Source organism: Chinchilla lanigera, unplaced genomic scaffold (genome assembly GCF_000276665.1).
Source record: "Chinchilla lanigera isolate Chin_1 unplaced genomic scaffold, ChiLan1.0 scaffold00035, whole genome shotgun sequence".
Lineage (NCBI taxonomy): Eukaryota > Metazoa > Chordata > Mammalia > Rodentia > Chinchillidae > Chinchilla > Chinchilla lanigera.
In genome coordinates this window covers 22,098,846-22,126,633 of record NW_004955436.1, presented here as the reverse complement: position 1 = coordinate 22,126,633, position 27,788 = coordinate 22,098,846, and positions in this window count along the sequence as shown.

Genomic DNA, 27,788 nt, shown 5'->3' with positions numbered 1-27,788 from the left:
GACACTTACTGCCTTTTAAGAAATACTTGGTTATTTTCTGTGTTCTCAGAGAGGATGAGGTCTAGACTGTCAGTCCCACTCTGCCTGACCAGATGACTTTCTTCCTATCTGCTTAAGGGCATGAGCTCCAAGGGCATGAAAAAAAGTCTTTTCTGCTTTTAAGGGTTACACTGTGATTGCATTGGTCCCACTGAATTCCTATAATCTCCTGCATTTAAGGTTCTAATTTATTTTTTAATTAGATTTTATTGGTGCATTTTAGATATACATAATAATCACATTCATCACAGAGGATTGTACCTGTACAGGAAACTTGTTTTTTTCCCATTTCCCTACCCTCTCTTCAATCCCTCCTCCCCTCCCCACTTACAAAAGCTTTGTTTTCATGTTTTCCTTTTTTTCTCAGTTTTTTTACTTTCCCCTTCTTTCCTTTTGACCTCCCCTCTCCTTTGTTCTCTTCCCCATCTGAACAATTTCCTCCTCTTTCAAAGTACATTTTGGTCTTTAAAGTTCTAATGGAATCAATACCTGCAAAATCCCGTTTGCCATGTAAGGTAAAATATTCATAGATTTTAAAGGCTAGGATGTGGGCTTTTGAGTGTATGGGGCATTATTCAGTTGAACACAGCCAACATTTTCATGATTAGTGCCATTTTTCACCCAGATGTATGTAATTTAATTTTTCTCTTTTATCAAGTTATTAATTAGACATTTGTTGATTGTTTTAACTATGAAGATGAGTTAAAATATGTCTGTAGTCTAATGTAAAATATACACACGTAAATAATTACAAAGCTATAGGAAAAATACTATATTAAAATAATTTCAGGTTAGAAAGGAATTAGGAAATTATATTCAAGTTGTTCTTGAATGACACAGGAGATTGAAAAATGAAGGAAAGCTGTTAAGGTGATATTAGGAGGAAATAGAATTTGTTTTCAACTCCCATGAGTTCATAGTTGAGGTAGACACCTGTAACAACAAACAGATGAGCAAGTTTATTATTAGCAAGACAGAGGAACAAGCTTATTAATAAGGGCATCATATGTTATGGGGAAGAAAACTCAGTGAAAAATAACTCAAAGCAATGGTTTTAGAGTCCTGGCTTATATAGCGTTGTTAAAGTGAGTTAAGTTTGACCTAACCTTATCTCTATAGGTGAGTGATGAAGTTTGGTTCAAAGTAGCCTCTGCACATGAATGGTGCCCTGGTTAAATGTGTAAACAATTTTAAACTAAGCAGAAACCCTTGTAACCATGCAACTAATTATCAGCCAATCACAGCAGCCAAGCCTCAGCCAATCACAGGTTACCAACTGATCTGACCGTGTCCAATAAGCCAAATGCAGACTGAAGCCTATTAAACTGTTTGCCGCTTCCTTGTCTCTGGCTAGAAACATGATCTAAACAAATGGTAGGAAGAGGCCTCTGAACTAACAACTTTTGGGAATGCTGCCCAGGTTTAGAAGTGTTACTTGCTCAGTAAACTGTATGAAAGTTAACTGGTCTCAGTTTTTCTAACAGCATCTTCAACTAAGAGCAATAAATTTGTAGGTAAATGACAAGACAAACCAGAGCAGTTTTAGATTTTCAAGGGCAGAAGACTGTGGGTGGAGAAATATATGGGAGGACGCTCCTGGAGCTCATTCTGTGTACATAGTGCTCAGGTGCTGGCTCTAGGCTCATCAGCTTCTAGAGCTGTCTCCGCTGAAGGAAAACTTATGGCCTGTCTTTGGGCAGAGAAGCAGGAGGACAGGGAGAGTTTTTCCTCTGCTGTTTCTTAATTGCCTTCAGCTCAAAAATGACTTGTCAAAGACGTATTTTGGGATGTCACATTCTGGTTTCCTTCAGGGAGTGTCTGGGTAGGTCTTTTAACAACTCACTGGGTGGTGCTTTTACATCCTGGAGTTAGAAACTCACATCTTTATTCATTATTTTCATAAACTTCCAGCCCCCAGGACAAGATAGAAGCTCAGATCGGGTGGGGGTTTTGAGATCTAAGGAGCAGGATAATTTCTGTACCTGGTGATCCCTAGCTTTGTCTTCACTGAAGAAGCAGCAGCAGAGCCTGCTCTGGCCCCAGGAGAGGAGACAGAACTGAACACCCTGTACAGTGTGCAGAAGGACAGCGTGGGAGCAGTTTGTTGGCAGTCAGTCTATGGGAGGCTTGAGGGAGATGAGCTTCCCAGGGAACCAGGAATCGTGTAAGAACAGGACTGGACAGCCCCCAAGAAGTATGTGTCATGGTCACAAATGTAATCTCATCTTCATCTCCAGCTGGTGAGGCCTACAAGAAATCAGGTTGCTGGTATAGATGAGGAAACTGAGGTTCAAATCCCACTGGTCTGCTGTTATTTGTTGTCTAAAGTAACACAGCTGGTTAGTGGAATTGTAACCCATATCTGGCTGACTTTAAAACTTGAGGTTTTGCTACTGATCTGATGAAAGAAGTCTGAAGCTCTTCTGATGATCCTGAAAATAATAACAATGTGGAACATTCACCAGTTATGGCATTGTTTTGTTTGTTCTTGGCAAAGCTTCTACTGACCTAAGTCAATGAATTTTTACAGCTGAGCTCAACAGTGTCTTCAGATGGATGTTGGCAAGAGCCTTGTTCTTTGTTGATACTCAACTGAGACTTTGCTTACATTACTCCTACTGATTTTTCTCACAGTATTCTTTGACATCATTTATTGGTGCAAGCCTTTTTGTGGTCCTGGTGAAGCCAGTAGACAGTGGAAGTTAGATAGATAGGGCACAGGTCCTGAATAGTTAACCTAAACTAAAGGTTGGGGGTTTAAGTGAGTTAAGATACCAGAAGGTCCAAAGTATTAACTTTGCTTAACTATCTGGGCCTAATGGAATAAAAGCAACAAAAACAGGTCCCCAAATAAAAAGGAGACCTTGAAGGAAGTGAAATGCAAAAGAAGCCACTTGCATTCTGGACACCAGGGGCCTACCTGCAACCAGGAGCTTCCCTGCGTTCTGTCAAGGTCACCCCTACCAAAAACTGTATGAAAGGTCAATGGACTTGGACATCTATGCTGTCTGCCTTACAGAACAGCCCTCTCCAATAGCAGGAGCTTTTCTTTTATTCTTTCTAATAAACACCCCACTGCCTGCTGCTTGCTGTTTGGTCAGCTCCAATCTTCTCGCTCCAAAACCCGGACCTGAGAGTTAAAGGGATCCAGTTACACTGGGGATCAAACCCAGGGCCTCACACATGTCAGGCAAGTACTGTATCATTCTACTACATCTCAGCTCCATTTATGCAATTCTTATATAAGTAGAAAAGACAGAAAGAGCATAGAATCAGGAAGTCAAATTGTGGGTCCCCTTTCCAAACATTTCAGAAAGTTTAAATACTCCACTAGGCTATTATGTAAGTTTTAAATGTATGCTAGGGATTCTTAAAAGACAGGAAAGGCCTCAATTTTAAATGATGAGAAACAAAACCCTCTCAGTTCTATGTGAAGAGTTGACCACTTCTCTAAAAAGTTTTTAACATTTCTCTAGAGACCAAGTGAATCATAACAAGTGGCCTGAATACACTTTAGTTTTGAGTAAGCAAATAGCTTGAGGCAAGGTGATAGTTTGGGCAAGTAAATAAAGAAATTGTCGAGAATGAGGTTTGTCAAAATGTCCCCACACATAGACAGACTTTCTTTTGCGGGTTTTGAAAACATTTTGAAACTAGGCATCCTGGAATTAGATGATTATATAGTTGTGGATTTACTAACCATCACTTAATTTGACATTTTTATAACATGAAATTTATGTTATAAGAATTATACTTGAATGAAGTTTTTATTAAATAAGAGTAATAAAAAATAGGAAGTTTCAGTCATAAACCACACCAAGCTTTTTAGAATTTCAAACATTTTATACCAGAAGAATAAAAGATAAGATGGTCACAGTTGAGCTTGGTGTGGATGTGCACACCTACCATCCCAGCACTCTGGTAGACTGAGGCAGAAAGATTGAGAATTCAAGCCCAGTTTGGGGTAACTTAACAAATTTGTGAAACTCTGCTTCTAAATTTTAAAAAAATGAGAAAAAAGACTTAGTCCGTAGCTCAGTGAGAAGGTTATGAGTGCAATTCCCAGTACTGCCCCCCCAAAAAAGAAACCTCACCTTTGAAACACAAGTTAATACCACAGGAGATGATTTATAAATCTTAAGCTGCCAAGAAAATACATGAAGAAAAGGAAAACATGAATTTAAAAAACTTGGAATATAAAACCAGAAATAACACAAGTCCAGAAGAACAAAATATGTGGGATTTTACAATTCATTTACAATGGTAACATCTATGGAAATTCAGAGCACCCAGAATAGCTAGAATAATCTGGAAAAAGAACCTAGTCAGAGGGTTCTTTGGAGAACTCACACTTATTTCAAAACTTACTGCAAAGTTACAGTATCCAAGGCAGGGCTACGATAGCAAAAGGAAAGACAACTGGATCAGTGGAATACAGTTGAGAACCCAGAAATAAGGATGTATGTGGAAAACAGTATGGAGGTTCCTCAAAAAATTAAAAATTGGAAAACCACATAATCCACAAATCTCACTTTTGGATATATACCCAAAGAAATTGAAATTAGGATCTCAAAGAGGCCCCTGGACCCTCATGTATTACAGTATGATTTACAACAGTCAACATGGAAAGAAGAGCAACCTTAACCCCTGTCTGAGTTGAATGGGTCATGGAAGGAGGTGTGGGTTATACAGACAGTGGAACGGCTGTTTAGCCCTGAGAGGAGAATCTGCCACTCGAGATAACATGGAGGACACAGTGCTAAGTAAAATAACCAAGACACTAAAGGACAAATATCACAAGATGCCAATTACACGAAGAGTCTAAAAGAGTGAAACTCATAGCAACAGAAAGGAGAATAGTGGTAACCAGATGCTAGGCAGAGGGAGACATAGGGAGTTTTAATCAAAGGTTACAGAATTTTAGTCATGCAAAATGAGTAAGTCCTAGAGGTCTGGGGTACAGTATAGTGCTTTAGTTAATAACAGTCTGGTCCACTTGAAACTTTGCTAAGAGGTTAGATCTTACATTAAGTATTATTGTTATTATTATTATTATTACTGTACTGGGAACTGAAGTCAGGACTTTGTACTTGTTTGGCAGGTGCTTGTGCCAGTGAGTTATATCCCCAGCCCTTATGTTAAGTATTATTAACACACATAAACAATAAGAAAGAGAATGAGAAGAAAACGTTAGAAGTGATGCCTCCATTTCCAGCATAGACTGTGGTGAGAGCTTCAGAGATCTACACTTATCTTCAAAGTCATCAAGAAAGTGACATTCACACAAATCATGCAATTACTACACTTCCCAAAATTCTATAAGCTGAAGCTCCTGTGACTTGTTAATTCTCTAGGTCTTGAAACCAGATGGTCATAAACCTCTTCTCAACTAGGACTTTCCCAGACGTGCTGTAGTTGGGAACCCCTTAGTTCAGTAAGGAGCCTTAGAAATTCTGAGAGCCGAGTGTGGTTGTTATGGCTTGTGTCTAGATGTCAACCAAAGCCTCATGCAGTCATAGGTGGGGCTTTTTTCAGAGGTGGCCAGATCTAAAATATATGATGCTGGCATCGATTCAAGGGTTCTAAGATTAAGGGTGTGAGTGCTACCTGCTCTAAGTAGCCTGGATAAGATATACGGGATAGAAAGAGTTGTAGAACTTACTCATTTTGCATAACTAAAATTCTGCAACCTTTGATTAAAACTCCCCTATGTCTCCCTCTGCCTAGCATCTGGCTACCTATTGTTGCTTTGCTACCTTCTGCCCACCATGAACTGCTTCCCCCCTGCAATGCCTATCTCTCATGCTACCTGCATTGGAGGCAGCCAATTGTGGACTGAAACCTCTATTAACTGTGAGCTAAATAAAGTCTTCCTCCCTTAACTTGTAGGTGTTGGGTATTTTGTCTCAACAGCAAGAGAAAGTAACTAAGTCAACAGTCATCTCCCTTTATCCATGAATCTTGTTTGAATCTATACTATGAAATGGTGAATTGATACTATGTTTTTCCTATACACATATACAGTACGAGCATGGATTTGCTGGACAATGGGATAGAAGGAAACAGGACATTGCAAGATTTCATTTTGCTATTCACAATGGCATGAACTTTAAAACTTAAGAATTGGTTATTTCCAGAATTTTCCACATAATATTGAAGCAAGGAGATAAGGGATCTTAAGCCAGTAGGGCACTGTCCTGAACAGTTGACCTGAAGTAAACTATAAAGGTCAGTGCTCAAGTGAGTTAACATACCAGAGACCCTGAATAACGAATTTAAGAAAACTGACTATTAGTGCCCAAAGGAATGCAAGAGACAAAAAACAGGCCCCTCAACAAATGGGAGAGACCCTGAAGACAGTGAAATGCAAGCAGCTTGCTTCCCATACTTCAAAGGTTTACCTGCAACCAGGAGCATCCCTGCTTTCGGTCACATTCAGTAGTCCCAAAAATGGTGTAAAAGGCCAATAGACTTAAACGTGTATGGTCTCTACCTTATGGAACCTCTCCTCAACAAGCAGGGAGCGTCTCTCTTTATTCTTGCTAATATGCACAGCTTTAGCCTTTCCCCACCACTTGCTGCTTGCTGTTTTTCTGGCTTCAATCTTGCCCCAAAACAAGGACCTGAGAGCTAGAGTGAGCTGGTCACAATGTTTTTGGACGGTAGTTGACTGTGAGTAAAACAAAACCGTGAGAAGTGAAACCATGGATAAGGGGAATTTTTGTAATGTCTTTTGATCAATAAAACTGGCAACAGGCCTAATTATTACTTCATAAATCCAGGTTTTGTGCTGGACATAATCTTCCAAGTCTTAATAAGGGAACTAACAATGGAGATTTCGGGTAGTGAGCGCCTTATAGGAATCAACAAGATTTACAGAGGATACAACTGGAGCACATGTGTGCTGGCTGGTACTGACTGACCATCTACTATTTGCCAAAAGCTATAGGCACTGGGAAGAAATGACTGAAAGGCCAAGTCCCAGCCCTAAGGAAATCGAAGCCTAGGAAGAGAAACAAGCATATTTAAGAGTAGGCACCATGTGCGATGTGGAGAATCTGAAGGAAATCTAAGGGGCAGAGAAACTAGGAGACCAGAGAAGCCTCTCAGAGGAAGAGCAAGGGCAGGGTTACTGTCGGGGTTTGTCCATCTGGATTGTTCCCTAGGGGAGACAAAAGACATGGGACAGAGAGCCACTGTGTGAAAAATCATGAAGTGACCGTTCTCTTCTGTGCTGCTGTGTCTCTTTGAGGAAGGAACTATTTACAAGGCAAAGTATCAGAGCAAGAGAAGGAAATGCCTTTGGCTTCTTGCAATTTCCTGCATAAGAAGTACCGTCTTAGAGGACTGCTAAAAATACAGAGGAGAAACAAACAGCGAGTGCTTGTCTTTTCTTTTTTTTCTCATCTCTTTTCCCTTCCAGGAATTAGAAAACCAACCTTCTTCACCCTAGGGATGGTGATGAATGTTTATATTTCCTTTAAAAATTCTTTTCACTTTAAGCATATGTCAACAGTGACAGAACAACGTCATAAAGTACTTTAAAGCAGATTCTAGACATTGATAGGATTTTGTACCAAGTATTTAAACATGCGTCCCTAAAAAGAGGACATCTAACCATTTAGCACTGCCACACATAGAATAGTAACAATTCATTAATATCTCAAACACTTAGTCCATATGCTCAGTTTCTTTAATTGCTTAATACATGTCTTTTAAAAAGATAATTCCAAATCAAGATCTAAGGAAGATTCATACGGTTACATTCACTTTTTATGTCTGACTGCTGTTATCATCTCTGTAAGAAGCCCTTTTGCTCTTTTTTTCCTTCCTTCCTTGATTTATTGAAAAAAAAAAACCAAATAGGTATAACTGTCCCATAGCTGATCCCATTCTAGATTTGTCTGATTACTTCCTTGTGGTGTCAAAGTCATTTAATAAGCTTGCTTATCCCTGTCTTGCAGACAAATCAGAATTAGCACTAAAAGCTTGGTGAAACCCAGGGTGGATTTTTGGTAAAAGTAAGTTTGATGAATTCATATTACATGACCTCAAGAAATATGTCATGCCTTATTTTTATTGATCCTAAAATTGGTGATCCATTTTTTCACTGAAAAAATAGCACTTCTTTCCTTTACAACTGTGGGGTAAACCATAGATTTTACCATGCTGTGAATATTGGGTACCCTATCAAACTCTCACCTAAGGATGTTAGCATTGCTGGTTTGTTGTCTGAGGAAGTTATTTCACTAGGAGTTGCAAAAATGGCTATTTCCTAAGTATGTCATTCTTTCTACATTTGACATCAGGAATTGCTCTGTAAATAATTTATAAGAGCCTTTCTGTTATAAATGAGTGCTATTTAGTTATACTGAAATAAAGTCCACACAAGAAAGGCAGGGTATGCACTTCCCATTGTCATGTCACCAGTGTGCAGATTAAGGAGCTGCTCCTATAGCTTCCCTCAGTGGTGACCAATGTAGCAATTTTTAAAATATACATACTTGCTCTTTTTTTAAAAAAAGAATCATTATAAATATATGAATTTAATAATATTTAATATTTTCCAATCAGTTGCAGTAATTATTCCTTTTATAAATTCAAATGTCCACATCATTTGACATTGGGGGATCCTTCAAGTGGATTTCTACGTTCTGTTTGTCTTTCCCTTGCTTTTAAATTTTTTTGTGTGTGCATGAGATAGCTCCACGATTTGTCCTCGTTCTACAGTCAGCCACTCTCCAGGGAGCCTTAGTAATTTGAATGGGAAACAATTTTTAGAGACATAATGTAGGTGATATTCTATTGCCTGCCACTGCTTCTAAACATTTCAGCTGACAGAGTTAAGACATGTTTTATTTTAAAATATATATTTTCATAACTCATGGTAATACTTTAGTTCAAACTAACATTACAGGGATATTTTTACTTCATTATTTTTCGTGTTCCCCTTTTCTTCTAATATGGAAAATCTTGATTTATAGAAACATAAACATAATTATTTGTTACATCTGTCTATCTGTCTATGTCTATCTATCTATCTATCTATCTATCTATCTATCTATCTATCTAGCATCTATCTAGCATCTATCTATCTCAGTTCACAAACAATTTATTCTACTATTCTGGAAAAGACAGTCACATTTGTGTTTATGTGGGAAAGATGGCTGTGGTCATATTTGTCACTCAATGGAGAGCTCACAAACAAAAACAAAATTTTGCCAAGTATTTTGCAAACCAAATTGTTCACAAACAAAAAACATTCATGAACTGAGGTACCAATGTAAGTTAGTTTAAATATACCAGCATCAAATATGACTACTTAAGTTAAAACAATGTTATTGTTCTTTTTGCTTTCAGAATATATCCCATTTAGAACTTACAGTAGACATACATTGAAGGTAACCTGATATAATTCTTTTCTTTCCATAATTGTGTCACCAATGTGGTACTTTATTAAGTCGATAAATTTCAGTTCATTTTTATTTGGTAGATTTATGCTTCTTTTTATTAATTTTATTTTTGTGAAAATGTAAAGCGTTTCAGTGATTCCAAAGTCTTATTAAACAAACTGAGAATTCTTGCTTTTACCACTGTCCTTTCTTCGTAACAATTCTCCAACCCTATAGACAATCATTTTTAAATACATTTTAACTTTCCTGTGCCTTTTTTTGCAAATATGAATGTGTATGTATGCAAAGTTTCTCTTAAAGTAGAAAAGCAAGATCTCAACAGGTCTTATGGTATTTATACAGTAATGCTAATTTTTTTTTTTTATGCTAAGGATTTAGTTCGGGGTCCCACGGGTGCTAAGCACATGCTACACCCCGAGCCCTACTATAATTTATTATGATTTTATGTGAGCAAAGGTGGAAATACCAAACAGTCAGTAATACTGTATATTCTATAATATTCTGTGCATTTGTTTTCTACTTCTTAAATTGAATTTCCGTTTACCATTCACAATGAGATACTTTATAGACTTCATGCATTTTCATAGTTTTTATACATTTCTAACAAGCTTATTTTCCCTTTGCTTTCATTTCCCAGACCAGATAAATTCTTGGGCAGGTCTAGAAGTGATGTTTAAATTGTTTTTCACCTTTGACATTGTTCTAACTGAAAATAGAGAGCAATCGGCACCCCTTCCCTGTAATGGCTGCTGTATTCCACTAGATGTCAGTGCAACATAGCAACCTATTTGGGACCCGTAAGTCTATCCTGGATCGAAAATCAAGAGCATTACACAATTTTTTATCTGCTATTTCTTTCTCTTAAAAGTTAAATGTAAAATATTCTCTTTTTTAAAAGTCTTAATAAATAAACGTGTTCTGCTTCCAAGAATGTAAGCACACTTGCACTAAGGCTACTATTTTCAGAGGTAACAGCTTCCCATTGTTTATATCTAAAAATTCAGCTCTCAAGGGCTGGGGATGTAGCTCAGTGGCATAAGTGCCTGCCTGGCAAGTGGAAGGTCATGAGTTTGATCCCCGGTACCACAAAATAAAGTTCTGTTCTGAAAATCAGCATTTGCAAACTATTTCCTTTCAGATGGCACAATAATTTTAAATCAAATTATTTGATCACTAGCCTTTAAAATTTGATCTGATTAAGAGGTCTGAGCAAAATTTGCTCAATATAATCTGAGATGGTGATTTTGGCAACTGTAGTATTATGCTTATAGCTAAATTATATATTTAGTGTGAACTTGTTTATTAAACTATTACTTTAATTGCTTCTTGACAGTTTTAAAATCTCTTATAAACTAAGACTTATTCTGCGAATAAAAATAAATGTCATTATAAATAATATGCATAACATTTTTGAATTCTAAGCAAACACACACTCAAGGTATGCAGCTTTTTTTTTCTTTTTTTGGTCCTGGGAATTGAACTCAGGACCTTGCTCTTGCCAGGCAGTCATTGTGCCGCTGAGCTGTATCCCTGGCCCAGTATGCAACTTTTCCTGAATAAGAATTTTGAAAGCTAGGAAACATGTAGTGGAAGGAATCATTAGTCATATCTCAATGATGAGGATTACAATAGAAGGTGAAACAAATAAGAGATAACTACTGATACTTCAGATAAAAGATCTTGCACTAATTAGCTACTTAAATTTATATTATAGCCTCAATTGTAACTGCGGATAAGAAAGTCTTCAATTTAGAATTATTTCCAGTTGTCAGAATAGTAAACGATTCTCAGTGCAATTAATTTCTATTTGCTTCAGTAAATGTGAATTTGTAATTTATATTCTTTAAGAAATACAAGTTAACAAAATGGCATGGTCTTTGCTTAATTACATTGGGGCTTGGACTTCAATACACAGGCTGGTTAGAAAGCATCACCCTTCCTGGTAGAAAATGCAATACTAACACTCCTGGGAATTTCATGTCATGTTCTTGCAGTTATCTTGTGTGGGGTTTCTAGCAGGTCACTAGAGAGTCTAAGATCCAGTCTTTTTCTGAACCGTCCATGACCTTCACTTTGTTTTATGTGTATCATTGATACACTTTGAATAAGCAAGGTATGTGATTCTGACAACTTTCAGCCCTTATGCAGGGAGGCAAGATGTATTTGCTGTGTTGATTTCCTTAGCAGGGAGTGAGTTCCTCCTACCAGGAACAGTTTACAAAAGTTTTTCAGCCCTGATAAGAAAGCGGCTTTCAAGGCCCGGAGAGAGTCACCATGCCAGCTGGATACGCCCAGACCTCCTTCAAGCAAAAACAGTGGGTGGGGGGAAAAGAAATTTGTTTAATTTGAAAATTCCAGTAAAGCCCAATAATACCAGCTGTAAGAAAACTGGCCTCAGTAGTTGTATTTATTTGCAAAGAATTTAAGATGCCTACATATAAAGGAAAGATAGGTGAAGAGGAAATCAACATACAGGGAAATATTACCAAGGTGTTAAATTTTATGAAAGCTTTTGATGCAAAGGTGAAAAGTAATGACCATCCTTTGACACCCTCCATTACCAGATCTAATTTAATGTAACCATTTCCTGTGACAATGTATGTGCCCAACTGCATTTGTACAACCAATAGCAAAATATGGGTATCTGACTGTATTTATTCTGTCGTTTTATCACTTTGTTAGTTTAATGATGTCCAGTTTGTCATATCCTTAAAAAGAAGAAAAGAAAAAAAACAGGGCTGGGAATACAGCTCAGTGGTAGTGTGCCTGAGGCCCTGGTTTTGATCCCCAGCACAATAAATGCATAAATAAATAGGAATTTTGTAGTTCTGAAATGAATAAATTAAATTTTCATTGAAAAACATCGGGAAAATATAAAGGAAAAATAAAAATGATACTTAAACCTACTGATATTTTAGTTTATTTCAATTTACTTTTTATTTTAATAATTATACAAATACAAGCTTAGGGATTGAATTTTCATTTAACATTGTCGTGACAAACATAGTTCAGAAGATGCTTTGGAAGGATCTTCAGTGGCTGTATAATATTTTATCACATGAATGGTTCATAAACAATTTATTTAGCTATTGACCTACCAGTGGACTTTGTGATTACTGCTAATGTTTCACTATTATAAATAACATTGAGTTGAACATCTTCAGATATAACTCTAGGAACCTGATTGTGAGGTGTGATAAAAAAATGGCCAATGTCTAAGTAAAAAAATTATTACAGTAAAAGACACATTGTCGTTAACCGCTCAAAATGCTCTCTCTCGCTGTGAACACTTGTGCCGTTGTTCCTGCCACTTTCTGAAGCGGTTCTGGAAGTCCTCGTTCGTGTCTTCAGTTGTGCTGTTGTGCTTTGTGTTGGGTTAGACTTCGGGGAAGAGCTAGAAGTTGCATGGTGCCAGATTCAGTGAGTAAGATGGATGAAGAGAAGACACACTACAATGTTTTTAGTTGACAGAAATTGCCATAAATGTTTGCTCAGTGATAAATGTTCAAAAAATAGGGTGAATGTTTAAATAAATTATTGCAGTACAAGACACATTGTCATTAATTCCTTCAAAATATGTAAAATACAACCCTCCAATTTGAACCTCTTTCTTGGCAATCTGTCTTTCACTGTAGTAATTGTTTTTAATTTAAACAGTCAACATTTTAAAAATTAAGTATGTATTTTTCTTAGTACTTGTTTGGAGCACACGGTGATTACATCCGTCGTGGGGAGTTTGTGCGTGTACATACACATCTTCATTCTTTTTTCCCTCCTTCTCCTGCCCTCCCTCCCTGCTCCTTCCAACTCTTGTTCCCCTTATTTGAAAAGCTCTATTTCCATTTTTCTTCAATTGTCTCTTTTCTTAAATCCTTTTTTCCTTCCTTTCTCCTCTATCTCTTGTTCCCTTTCCATTTGAAAAGGGTCTCCTTACTTCCAATTACCTTGCCTTTACTTTTGTTTTGTTTATATTTTGAGTTTCTCTCTCTCAAACATCTCATGAGACATTTAAGCTTGTGTGCCTGATTTGTAGAACTTACCACTGTAGTCCTGAGGTGCACTCATCTACCTACAAATGCCTCAAGGTAGGTTTTTGATCACCCCTTGTATTTCTTTAGAAGCAGAATTATTGATTTGAGGCCTAGTAGTATTCTCCAGGTAATTATTTACTTACTTTCTTAAAATGAATATGAATCTAACACATTATGTACATGTACCAGTTCCCCATGATGAACATAGTCATTGTGTACTGCAAACATGTACCAATAAGCATAAAAACTTTTTTTAAAAATTAATATGAATTTATATTCTTACAAATAATGGCTGCATGTCAGTTTCAGCCAGCATTGAGAAGTAACACTTAAAGTGTGTTCTGTCAATTTGACAGACTAGAAATAGTAACATATTGTGGCCTTATTGTATTTTTCTCCTCCAGTGAGTCCGGTAATTTTTAATGTATTTGTTGTAATTAGTACTTTTCTAATCAAGAATTATCTACTCACATCCTTGTTTATTAGCTTATAAGTGACTTTTGGAATCTTTTACTACATAGAAGGAATACCCCTTCTTGTCAAAATTATTTATAACCAGCTAAATATTCACTTATAACTTTGTTTATAGTCTTATGTTGGGTTTTTAATGGTATAAGTTTTATTTTCATTGCATCATCTTTTCCTTTATGATTGCCTTAATGGCCTTTATCTTACAAAATCCTTCCTTACTTTCAGATTAATTATAAAAACATGTCTGTTTTATTTAACATTTTAGAGTTTCACTGCTTACACTAAATTCTTTGATAAGTCTATCGGTATTGTACAAGTTGAATGTTTATCTTTACTTCTGAAACTGGAATTTTCAAGACAACTTTGCTGAATAAATCTGTCCTTTCTGTATTTGTTTATGATGCTTCTTTGCAACACACCAATCTCATATATTGGGACTTTTTCATATTGTTTTGTTCTGTGGATTTCTTAATTCTGACATCAATATTACACCATTTATATTATAATATAATAATATTACATATGCTTTTAATCATATCACTTTTGTGGTTTGGGTTCAAGCATTATTGAGGCGTGCTTGCTTGTTAATTTTTCCAGAACCATTTAGAAGCTGTTTTCCATCTTAGGTAAAAAATTTCACTTATGTGTTATTTTCATTAACATATGAATTAATTTAGAAGGCATTACAGTCATGTATTGCTCTACCTAGGAGTATGAAGTTTCCTGATTTTTCTCAATTCACTTTTTATTATTTTTTCTGTAAAAGTGTATGATTTTCTGACCTGTTAATATCTTATAGTTATTTCTAAATAATATATATCATCCCATAGGCTATTATTTTTTTATTTTGTGTCCATTCATTTACTGACCTCTAAATATTGTTAATCTTTTGAATGATTTAGGTATATAATCATATCATGTAAATAATAAAAATTTCATAGATAACATAGGCATGTTAAAGGTAGACTTTGGTAATATAATCAAAACATAAGTTAAACATTTCACTAAAAAATAATATTCAGTATTTGTAGTTACGAATTTACATTTTAAAGTTAAAGCCAAGTTAATAAAATATTTTATTCTTATATAGTATTTTATTTAAATATCATTAAAGCAAATTAAGACCTCTGGAATTTCTAAAGAGTAAAATACAGCTACATATATTTTTGATGTTATAATACATGAAACATTATAAGCAGAATGTTATATCTAGCACATCAACATTAAAATTATACATAAATCATGGCTGTATTCTGCATTCTCATGGTCATCTATAAATAAAATATAAATCAATTCTGCAGTAGTTAAGCATATCTTAATTTTTAAGCTAATTTTTTAGGTTAAGAAATGATTTTTCTTCAAGCAAAACTTTGACAACATAAACCACATACTTTACTTGGGCAAAAAAGTTCTTATTAGGGTAAACATGAACTTAACTTTGCCTTTGGTATAGATATTACTAATGGATAGTAAGATAAAATAATTCCACGAAACAATAGTACATGAAATAAAAAAGAGTTCTGTTTTGTTGCACAGTTATGTTTAGTTCAGCAGTATTTGGGAAAAATCCATGCCAATAAATTTACAACCAAATTAAAATATGCTTCAATGCAACTATTATAATGAGTTTACTTTTTAAAACAGTAGATAAATATATTTAATCATAGATAATTTTATAGATGTTACAATTTTCCTTTATATATTTTTTATACTGTAAAGAAATTTGTATAGCTACATAAAATTGATATTTTCTACCAAAAGTGATAAAATACCAAATGCTACATTAATTAAGATTATCCTAAAGATAGATTATTAGAGTCCAATGGACTAAGAATAAATTTCTTAAGTACTTTAAAAGTGTCTGTATGGACAACATTTAGAGAGAGTATTATTTGATTCTCTTCAAAGAACTTATGCTGGCAAACCACTTAATGTTATTTTTTGAGAAACTATGTAAAATAGAGATTTCTAATATATAAGGATACATTTTTCTGGATATATTTATGCTAGAATATATTTTAATTGATCTGTAATGTAATTTCAGAATTAAGATTCCTGTCTGCTTCAAGAATATAAAAATGATAGCATTTGATGCTTATTCTTCTGATTGCTTCATTTTTAATCTCTTGTACTAACAAAGTTGTCATGTACATTATCATATTTTTCATAATATTGTGAAAATTTATTGTTGTTTACTTAAAATGGGAAAATTTCTGAATTTTCATATCATCTGGTACAAAATATATTTTAAAATATTTCTCACAGACTATCTGAAGGGATGTCTAAATTTTGAGTCAATGGGATTTTGATCACTGAGATTACTAGTGCTAGAGATTTTTTTTAAAATCCCAATACTGCATTTGTCATCTACTAAATAAAACAAAGCTATAAATTTATTTGTGCAAAGACAGCCAATTCTAGTTCAGTTTGGAGACCCTTCACAGAACTAAACCTTACACATAAACAGTATGTAGCTGGTGTTACACTTCACGCTAAACAGGTTTAGCAATTACTAGTAACACATAATATTGAATCTCAAGTGATTTTTATTTTGTATAGTGTCTACACGTTATATATTTATATATAACATGACATAGTACTAGTAATATATATACTGAGACAGTGAGTTAAACTGTTTTAACATACTATAAATATGATACAAAATAAATACTTCAATTATATTGTGTAGACAAGTAGCCAGAATTTTTATTTTCATTAAGATATATTCAATAAGAAGAGAGGGAACCACACATAAAACTCCAATTACCCTTAAATTCAATTTTGTGGATTGAAATGAATGTCCTTTTAAGATTTATTTCCAAGTGGTTTAAATTACTAAGAAAAGTTACATTCATAAAGAGTTATGAAAAGATATGAACATAGGTAAATTTTATTTTTAAAACCAAATGCTCTTAATCTAGGACTCAAGAATTTCAAAATATTGCCTATAAAAGTTCATTTAAATGAATCTTACAAGATATGTGTGCTTGTTCTTTTGGCTTTTTTGTTTATTTATGAATAATTTTTTTCTAAAGCAACTGTAGAACTGTAGTGAACTTGACTTAAATTTAAATTTATAGTAATGTATGACTTTTAATAAAATAAGTTTTTAAAACATCATGCACAGAACTTTTCTCTGGAAGGAGCTCCACCCTTCAGAACAGAGATCTGAGCTGTAAATGGGCCGACAGATATTGGACAAGCCACTTAATCTGTCTGCACATCTCTGTCCATATATGGTGCTGACCTTGTCTTTTTGTTCTTGAAAAACCCATTAAGTCTAATATTAGCATTTCATATTTTATTGAGAAATTTGAACTAAACGGTCAGTCCAGGAGCATGCCCTTCACTTAGGGTCCACACTTCAATTAGAGGAGGTTTGAAGGATTTGACAGCTGCAAAGAGGCTGACCACAAGCTCAGTGAATCTACCCATTCTCTAGAGGATCGTGGAGCCCTGGGATTATCCAGGCACCCTGCTGTTTGACAGGCACTCTGAAGAACAAGTGGAGAGGTAAGGATTGATAATGCTAGGTTAGACTCAGAACTAATTTGCCAGTTAGGGCTTTATGAACGAGAATTGACTGAAGAGACTTTTAGTACCTTTGTGGGAAAAATAAGGCTAGTTCCATCTGGAAGCCTGGTCTGAGCCTATTGTTAGTAGGCAGCAAGCTGAAGAAATAAGGTAGGCATGCCTCAAATGTCTGTTTAGATTGGAAAAGGTGTTGATATTATAACTTTATATCATTTAAAAACTTTCTGGTTGGGCTTGTCTCTATTGAATTCATTTTTCTATCTAAAGTATTACAAATCCAGCAGCCTATGTATATAGCACATGTACTGTTTCTTCATATAATTGGCCATGAATTTTAATCAGATTAACCCTTACACCCCTGAAAGTCCATTGTATCTACGAAGGAGTATTACTGTGTCCAGGAGCATTTAGTAGTGCTAAACACACAGCTCCCGAGAGGAAAACTCTAAATTTGAACTCCTAAGAAACTTTCCTACCACTTTCATTTTCATGAAGAGGCCTTGACTTTTGGAAATTATCACACTATATAATTTCTTTCTTTCATAAAAACAGTGACACAGATTTAGAGAATGCCTGATTGGGTTTTAGCTATTTTCCCTACTGTGTTTTCCCTTTCAACTACAAATCACATCTCCTGTTCTATTTGTTTTACTAGGACTGTGGACTCCAGCCTTCCAGAACGTGTTTTGGAGAGTCACTAAATGCAGTTCTTGTACAGACTTAAAATACACGTTCAAAACATGCAAATGAATTGTAGTCCAATTAAGCACTGAAAAAAACCAGCCCTAAATATCCTGTTAATGAACTGCATTCCGCCGTGATGGGATTATAAAGATCCTGCCCTTAATTATGAGTTGTAAAAGCCACTTTCAGGTAGAAATAAAGAGGGTAACAGTTGTTCAATTAGGTGAACATTCATCTAGGAGGGGAAAAAAGCCCTTCTGTGATAAGACCCAGAAATCTTGTTTTTCTGCTAATGCGATCTCATACATTTTTGTCGCGTGGTGGGCCAAGCAGCATTCCTGGTCTGTTGCCTCGGATGGGAATTGTTCAGCGCCATGTCACACATGGCCGTGTCCCGAGTGCTCACGCTGAGTGCTGAACCGATCCCATGGCCGCAGCGACAGATTCTGCGGTGAGCAGACCCTGGCTGATTCATTCTCAGGCTTCTCTTCCCATCCCTGTCTCCAGCCTCGAGTCCTTTTCAGGTTTATTCATGAGCTCATCACTCAGGGGAGAAGTTATTTGCATTATAACTTTATATTTAAAAGCTATAAATTACAGACCACTGTAAATACTGCCTTGCATGAATGCTACCTCCCATAAAATCTGTGAGCATGCGCACCCATGCGTGCTTCTGCCCTTTGGATTTCTTTGCTCTGTCTCACTGTACCTTACAACTCTTCAGTCTTTAGTAATCCAAAGCCGAGCAGCTAAAACAGTGGAAACTGGGCTTCCTTTTCTTTAAGTGAACAGGAAGGAATTCAGGCTTGTCTGAGACAAGCTGTGCTTCTGTGTGAACCGTGCCGCAGGCTCCACCCGCTTCTACAGGAGAAGCGCTGCAATACGGTGTATTTGGAAAGTGAAAACCAGAAGGTGATTTTTGTTTTTTGGTCCATGGAGCCATAGGTGACTGAGCTGAAAATTAATTTTCTTTTCACCAGTTTTCCTCCTCTGGAATATTTTAAAAGCACTTAAACTTAGACCAGGCTGTAAGTCATTATAACCATAACTATTGGTCAAACATTTTCAAAAACTGAAGAGTTGACAACTAGGGAGGAATCTAAACCCTTTTGTTAGGTAATTACACAAAAAGGGTCACGATGCCATATTTCCTCTTTCATTGGGAAGAAGATCGTAAGCATCAAGCTGTTACCAGGCTTTGCACCTGAACTTGAACTTGCAGAGAATCCTGGTGTCCACAGTCTCTAGCGGCTGGGGCACCCAGGTGCTGCCATGCAGGGTGCAGATCTTGGCTGTTGGACCATCGGGTCTCGGAAGCCACTTGAATCAGGGAGAGGGAGGCTGGCCCAGGGTGGGACTGCCTCCAACTTCTTTCTCCCAGGTAAAGTACACTTTGTGTGGTGACTTGAGTTATTAATTTTGCTCTATATTACAAAAGTGGAAGGCAATAGGCTGGCCTGGTTATGTGTGAATACCTGTTGTCAAAGATGCAGAATTTAAGATCGGATATCCTATCAAAACTACATGATCAGAAGGCACATAGAAAGGCTTTTCTGGGCAGACAAAACAACTCATGTCTATCACAAATATTTATCTAGTTCACTCTTAATTTTAGGGCTACTGTTTTGCAAAAAAAAAAAAAATCTAGTTGAATACAACAATAAGCTTTGTTTTGTTTTGTTTTATGAGACAGGGTCTCATTATGTAATTTAGGCTGATCTTGAGCTCACTATGTAGCCCACGCTGGCCTTGAACTCGTGGCAGTCCTCCTGCCTCACCCTCTTGAGCGCTGGATTATAGGTGTACGCCATCACACCTGGCTTAACAACAGCATTTGCTTCTTATGTATCTGTAGGTCAGCTGAATGATTCCTCAGACTTTAAGTGAACTTGCTTGTGTGCATGCAGATTGGATAGAAGTGTATTAACCTGGCCTGGACTCAGCTGGACAGCTCTGCTCCCTTCTTCTTGAACCTGCAGATTAGCCTGGACATGTTGTTCCCTGGCCAAGGCACAAGAGTGTTGGCCCAATCATGCAAACACATTTTAAGCCTTTATTTTTTGCACTTGGGTCCCTATACCATTGACTGAAGCAATCTACCTGGCCAAGTTCAAGTCAAGAGGTGCACAAATAAATCTCATCTACAGCTCTGAGGTATGGATGTTCACAAACAGCAATCCAATCTTCCAAAGTAATTAATATCAATATGTTCTTTCTGAAATGAAAAAGAACGGCACATCTAATTCTTTTTTTTTTTTCAGCATAATGGTCTTTTAATAAGAAACAATTACTTTGGATAACAAAATAATACTTTAATTTGCTTGAATCAGAGTGGATTCATGTGGATCATCTGATGGTGCAGACAGAGAAGAGAACTCAGTTAAATACAAACACGTCTTACAGCAGTAATGCATAGTGTGCTTCAGACTGGATATGCTTTAAGTGACTTAACAGGAAAATCAAATGAGGATCAGACTAAGCTACCACTTGGAATTTACAAAATACAGTGCTTTGTAATTTGGGTATTGATTCTTCAAGTTCTCTGAGGGAGGGAGAGCTAGATCTTAAAGCTGATACACTTTGATTAAATGCGTTCATTTTGAGCACCTACTATGGGGCGTTATGGTAGAGACAATCAGTCAATAGATTATTGTTGCATAAAAATTTTGCTGAGTGCTGGGTGGATGGAATAGAAGCTAAATTCAGTGAAGAACACCTAATTCTAAGGTGATAGGTAGGACTGAGGATATAGCTCAGTGGCACAAGAGCCTACCTGGCAAGCACAAGGTCTTGAGTTTGATTCCTAGTACAAAAAAAAAAAAAAAAAAAAAAAAGTGATAGGTAATTGAAGGGTATTCTTAGGGGCTAATATAATGTGTGTCTTCATTACTGAAGACCATCTTTGTTTTTTCTTTGCCAGAGCTAAAGAACATTGACCAAGTTTAATTGATTGTTTAAATGAATTTTTGAAAGAGGAGTTAGAATTGGAGCTGATAATATGAGGAATGATTAAAATATATGGTTAACGTTTAAATGTAAAAATTGATTACAGCAGAAGACAAATTGCCAATAATATCCTTCCTTGTTTCAAACACACATCATTCTTGAAGCAGTTCTGGAAAGTCCTCTTTCCTGAATGGCTTCAAAACATGTGATTAAAAAATACATCAAATACTGCTACCAAGTGCCATCCAATGGAAAGACATCTCTTGAAAACATTAGAGTGTGTCTTCACTCACCTTGTTCACCAGATCTGGCATTGTGTGACTTCTGGCTCTTCCCCAAAGTAAAAATGACCATGGAAAGGAAATGTTTGAGTGGATTCAAGACACTCTAGGCAGCTATGATAGTGCAACCAAACACATTCATGAAAAGAGATATCCAGAACTGATTCAGAAAGTGGAAAGAATGATGGGATAAATGTGTTTGAGAGATAGTATTTTGAAGAGGATTAATGTTTTTTTATAGTAATACTTTTTAAAGTTTAAACATTCACTTCTGTTTTTTTCATCGTATCTTATACATATTAGTTTTATCTTGTTTGGTATTATCTCATTTATTCAAAGACTTTAATTTACAAATAATGTTTAATAAATTTGGAAGAACTATTTATTGAAGGATTTATAGTAAAAATAGTGATTCACAGACTCCTGCAGCCAATAATACCAGACTAATGAAAGATTAAACAAATGATTTATTTTAAAGCCAGGAACAAGAGAAAGATGCTCCCACTTCCACCATTTATACTTGGAGCCAATATTATAAGAAAAAATATTAATGGGTTTAAAAATTAGGGAAGAAAAATAAAACTCTTGCTATATTTAGATAGTATTATTGTCTCCATGGTGCATACAGTAATACCTTGATTGATGAACACTTCTCTTTGTCAAAAATTGGCTTCCATTTGTGAACTCTGAATTGGATAACGAGCATGACCATGGCCATCTTCCCCAGAGTTGCAGAACGAGTTAAGTTCATGAACCAAGGCAACACTGTATAAGATAATTTACACAAAAAGTATAAAATAAGCTTCTTGAATTTTATCAATTTACAAATAAATTGCATCTCTATATGCCAGTAAAAGAAAATAAGAAAATGTAATGGGAGAAATAGCCTATTCAAAATATTAATAAAAACTATTTGGGAACCATTATAAAGAAATTCTTAACTATTCATATGTATGTCTATAAACACACACTGGAAACAATTAAAGGAAAGACTGATAAATTAGCTAGCATCAAAAATAAATAGTTTTTAGACCAAAAATAATTTTTAGACAAAGTGAAAAGACAGTACATAGACTGGAAAAAATATTCAGTCAGTATAATTGTTGAAGGATAGAATTCGGAATACAAAGGTAAGTTTTACCAACCAAAAGAAACACCGCAAATTTTCAAAAGGCAAACAAGTTATGTAAAAAGTTACTCCTTTTTGTGAAGTGCTGTGTACATGCATCAAAGTGACTGTCATGTATCACATAGATGCACAAATATATACATTTGGGAGGGAGAGGGGAAGGGGAGAGGATAAAAAAAGAATTAAGAAATACTATGTGTGTGTACTGACTCCCACGATGAATGTAGTGAGTATGTACAACAAACATGTACCAATAAAAAATTAAAAGTCACTCCTCCAGCCAGAAATCCAAATAACCAGTGCTATCACCTGCATGTCTGTGGTCCTCCAAAATTCATATATTGAAATCTTAACCCCCGAGGTGGTGGTATTAGAGGATGGGGTCTTTGAGAGATGATTAGTTCATGAGGTCACAACAAGAAGGACCCTCCCCAGACTCCAAATCTGTCAGCACCTTGGTCTTGAACTTCTCCGTTTCCAGAACTGTGAGAAATAAATTTCAGATGCTTATCAGCCAGTCTGTTATTTTGTATGCAGCTTGAATGGACTAAGACAATGAGTAAACAAGTGGAATGATGTTCAGTTTCACTATAATCAGGAAAATATGACCTCTAAGCCACATATGAGACGCAGTTTCATAAGCATCAGATTGGTGGAAAACAGAAAAAGAGAATCTGACAAAAGGGAAGCCTATGGTCTGAAAGGGGAAATGGCAGCTGGCGTGCAGTCGTAGGAGTAAAATTAGTGCAAACACTTTGGAGGTTAACAAAATTGAAGAAGTACATGTCTTTAGACTTAGATTTTCCACTTCTAGATTTGCTCACTAGAGAGGCTTTTATCCACCTGCTCTAGAAAGATAAGCAAAAATGTTTCTTACTGCATCACCTGTATGAATAATAGCAGCAAAAGGAACTTAATAGCACAAGAGGAACTTAAATGTCCATCAAGATATGCATAGCTGAATAAATAGTCTTCTATTCATTCAACACAGTTATGGAGTATCAGAAGTAAATTAGAGAAGCATAAGCTGAGTGTGGGGGTGCATGCCTGTAATCTCAGCACTCAAGAGTCTGAGGCAGGAGGATTGCTGCAAGTTCGTGGCTAGCCTGGGCTACATAGTGCGTTTAAGTCCATGTTGAACTATATAGTATATAGTATATAGTATATAATACATAGTACAGAGTATATAGTATGTAGTACACAGTGAGACTCTGTTTTAACAAACCAAAAAACCCCACCATATATTAATGTGGATAAACCTCAAAAATATGATGTTGAGCTGAAAAGCAAACTGCTGTTAGGTAGTACATATGTTATATATATATTATACTGGACTTGATTGAAATTAAAAACTTTTGTGCTTCTAAAGCATAATTAATAAAGTACATTCCACGATGAATGTAGTGAGTATGTACAACAAACATGTACCAATAAAAAATTAAAAGTCACTCCTCCAGCCAGAAATCCAAATAACCAGTGGTATGGCCTGCATGTCATAGCACATGGAATATGCAAAAAATATTTGCAAATCATATATCTGACAAGAGACTTTTATCCAGGATATATAAGTAACTATTATGACTCAACAACAAAAAAGACATGCAGCCAATTTTTTTTCGTCTTTTTGAGACAAGGTCTCACTATTCAGTTCAGGTTGGCCTTGAGCTCACTTTGTAGCCTGGGCTGGCCTTGAACTCACAATGATCCTCCTGCCTCAGCCTCCCGAGTGCTGGGATTACAGATGTGCACCACCATGCCCAGCTCATGTAGCCAATTTTAAATAAATGGGCCAAGTATTTGAGTAGACACTTCCTTAGAGAAGATACACAAGTAGCTAAAAAGCATGTGAAAAGATATTCTACATTGTTAGTGATTAGGAATATGCAAATGAAAATCAAAATGGAATACCACTTTATACCCATTAGGATAGCTATAATAATAATAATAATAATACAAAAGGACACTAAAACGTGTTGGAAAAGATGTGAAGAAACTGGAACCCTCATATATTATTACATATTTTTGTTTGTTTGTTTTGTGAAGTACTGGGGATTGAACTCATGACTTTGCGCTTGACAGGCAGGCGCTTATGCCACTGAGCTATATCCCCAGCCCCTCTCATATATTATTGGTCTGACTGGGAGATGGTGCAGCCAGTTTGGAAAGCAGTGTGGGAGTTTCTTACAATGTTAAAACAAGGTTACCATATTTGCAGCAATTCTACTCTGATTTAGTGCTCTGTACGCTACTGCAACAAAATGCCCAAGGCGAGATACTTTACAAAGAAAAAAGCTTATTTAGTTCACTGTTTTGGAGCCTGAAAATTCGAGACTAGGTGTCTCCATGGATTCAGCCTCTGGGTGAGGGCTTCAGGGTAATGGTGGGAATATGTGTGGAAGAGATAAGAGGGCAGGAGAGGAAGCCCAGGTCCAGGGAGGGGCCAGCCTTGCTCTTTTTATAACAACCTACTCTTGCAGAAACTAGTTCAATCCAGAAGACCAGCATTAACCCCTTCTGAGAGAAGCTCCCCCAATTACTTCCTTATCTCAAACTGGGTTCCAGCTCCACCTGGGCACCACCACACTGAGGACCAAGCTTCCAACACATGAGCCACAAATCACACCAAAATCATATTACACTCCTGGGTACATACTTAAGAGAATTAAAAACATATATCCACACAAAGACCTTTACAGGAACATTCATAGAAGCATTATTCATAATGTCAAGGAGTAAAAAACACCCAAATGTTCATGAACCGGTAAATGGATAAATAAAATGTGGTATATCCATGCAATAGAATATTATTCAGCCATAAAAAGGAATGAGGTACTCATACAAGCTGCAACACAGCAAAACTTTAACATTATTATAATAAAAGAAGCTGGATGCAAAAGGTCACATATTACATGATGCAGTTTACATAAAGTGCCAAGAATAGGCAAATTCATAGAGGAAGAAAGTAGACTAGTGGTGACCAAGGACTGGGAGGAGGTGTGAATGGAGATTGATGGGATGGTGAAATTTTCTGGAATTATGTAGTGGTGATTACTGTACAATTGTGAACCTAACAGTCTAAGAGAGCCCAAACTTTCCCACTAAAATTTTTATAATTGAATCTGCTGAAATAAACTGACAATAGACAGATCAACAAGAGAAAAAGGATACAAATTTATTACTATAAACGTGCTTGGGAGCCAAGCACAATATAAAACTCAGAGAAATGCCAGATAGTTAAAGCTTAAATACCTTTTTTATAAAAGAGAGGCATTTTTGGAGGGAGGATAGCTAAATAATTTTTAGGAGAGATGAATGACCTTGGAGAATAGACGATGGCCCGGGACAAATTTCCTCCTGGCTGTAGATGTGGTGTTTGACTTTGGGTATGTGTACTGTCTCTTACCCCTTCCTTTCTGGTATGTCCTTCTGCTTTGCTCCTCAGCTATCACGAACTCAGCAGCTTTGCTCCACCATGCCCTTCTACTTTGATGTTTCTGCCTTGGAGTCAGCCAACCATGGACTGAATCCCCAGAAACTACAAGCCAAAACCTCTCGTCTAAATTGTGGGTGTTGGATTTTGTGTCCTAGTTATAGGAAAGCTGAGTAATACATGAGACAGTATTTTCTGGCACTACAAACCAACAAATTGCATAAGTAAAAGAGGGGAGGATGGAGGAGAAAGACAACAGGAGCTGATTAGTAGAAATAGCCATGGAAGTTCTTTTACAAGTGTGATGCTAAAATCTCTCATTTCCAAAACTTTGGGCAAGTCTACTCTGATCACCTATCCTCAGCACACACACACACACACACACACACACACACACACATGCATAAAATTCAAAAAAATTAATGAGGACATGGGTTCTAAATTCTCTACCCTAGTGCCCAGAATGGGGTGTGGTGCACAGTAGGTACTTGATAAAACTGCACTGAGTGACTAAGTAAATACTAGTTCTGAACAGGTTTGATTTCATTCCACCGTGACAACTATGATAGTGTTAATTCCTGTCGTCTTTGAAAGTGCAGGAGAGATTAGATCTATGGATGCTTTTCTGTTGCATAAAGCAGCCGTGCCCTGAAAATTACACAGTTAAGGGCACAGTAATTTGTGGAAAGTCTCAGTGACTCAGAGACTTTTGGGAATGAAGCAAGGGACAATGAAAGTGAAATAGGCATGCAATTTCTTGTTAATAGGAGATAATTTGGAAAAACTTAACAGAAAAGTAGTGTGAAATGAAAGGGAAGGAGAATCACCCTTAGAATAGCGAGATGATGCACTGTTTTTTTGATCACTGAAGAACATAACTAAAGAGAATTACTGATCAGAATAGGTTAATGTTAGAAGCAGATGTCCTCTAGAAATTTGATTTTCAGGTACTTTCAAAAAATCTTCATGTAAATTAAAATGTTAATCAGTATATATATGTATGTATTTTTTGAGATTCTCTGACAAGCCCTCCTATAAATTCTCTCTCATCTTTCATGAACTTTTGGTCATGCTCACGGTGTTTTAGTACAGTGAATGCCCCACTTATGAGCATTCAAGCTGTGAACCCTCCCAGGTGTACTGTACACGACTCACAGGTATACTGTATAGGCATCACAGGCGTGCTATATAAGACTCACAGGTGTACTATATAAGACTCCTGTGTGTACTTATAAGATTTACAGGAGTACTGTATGAGAACCACTTTGTCTGATTGTGGTGGATTGACAACTGGTGGTCAACTTGTAACACCCAGCTGAACTGAATCAGTATGGTGCTGGGTGTGAGAGGCCCACCTGAGGGTTGTTGCTGGCAGCATAAGAGGCAAACAGGAGAAGGAGGGAGGCTGTTGGGAGTAGAGAGACCGTAGGGGACTGGGAAAAGCTATTGGGAAGCTGTAAGGAGCTGCTGTTTCTCTTGGGCTATTCTGCTGGAGGACCTGGTCATTCTGGCTTTCCTGATGAACCTGGTTGTTCTCATTGGAGGAGGAGCTCAGGACCTTGTTGTCACTGAGAATGGCTTCGGTTCACTTTGGTGAAGCTCTGGTCCTCACTTTGAGCATCACTTCATGGCTCTGGAGGGGAAGATGGTGCACTGCTGTGTCTCCCAGAATAGCTTGTCTCTTTGGCTTTCCTGACGGGAACTCAGCTTTCCTGATTGGAGAAGGAGCTTGGGACCTCACTGTTGTGGAGATTGTCTGTGGTATTTATCAGGGGAGCTCTGGTTCTTACTTTGAACATCACTTCCTGGCTCCAATTCATATCCCTTAGC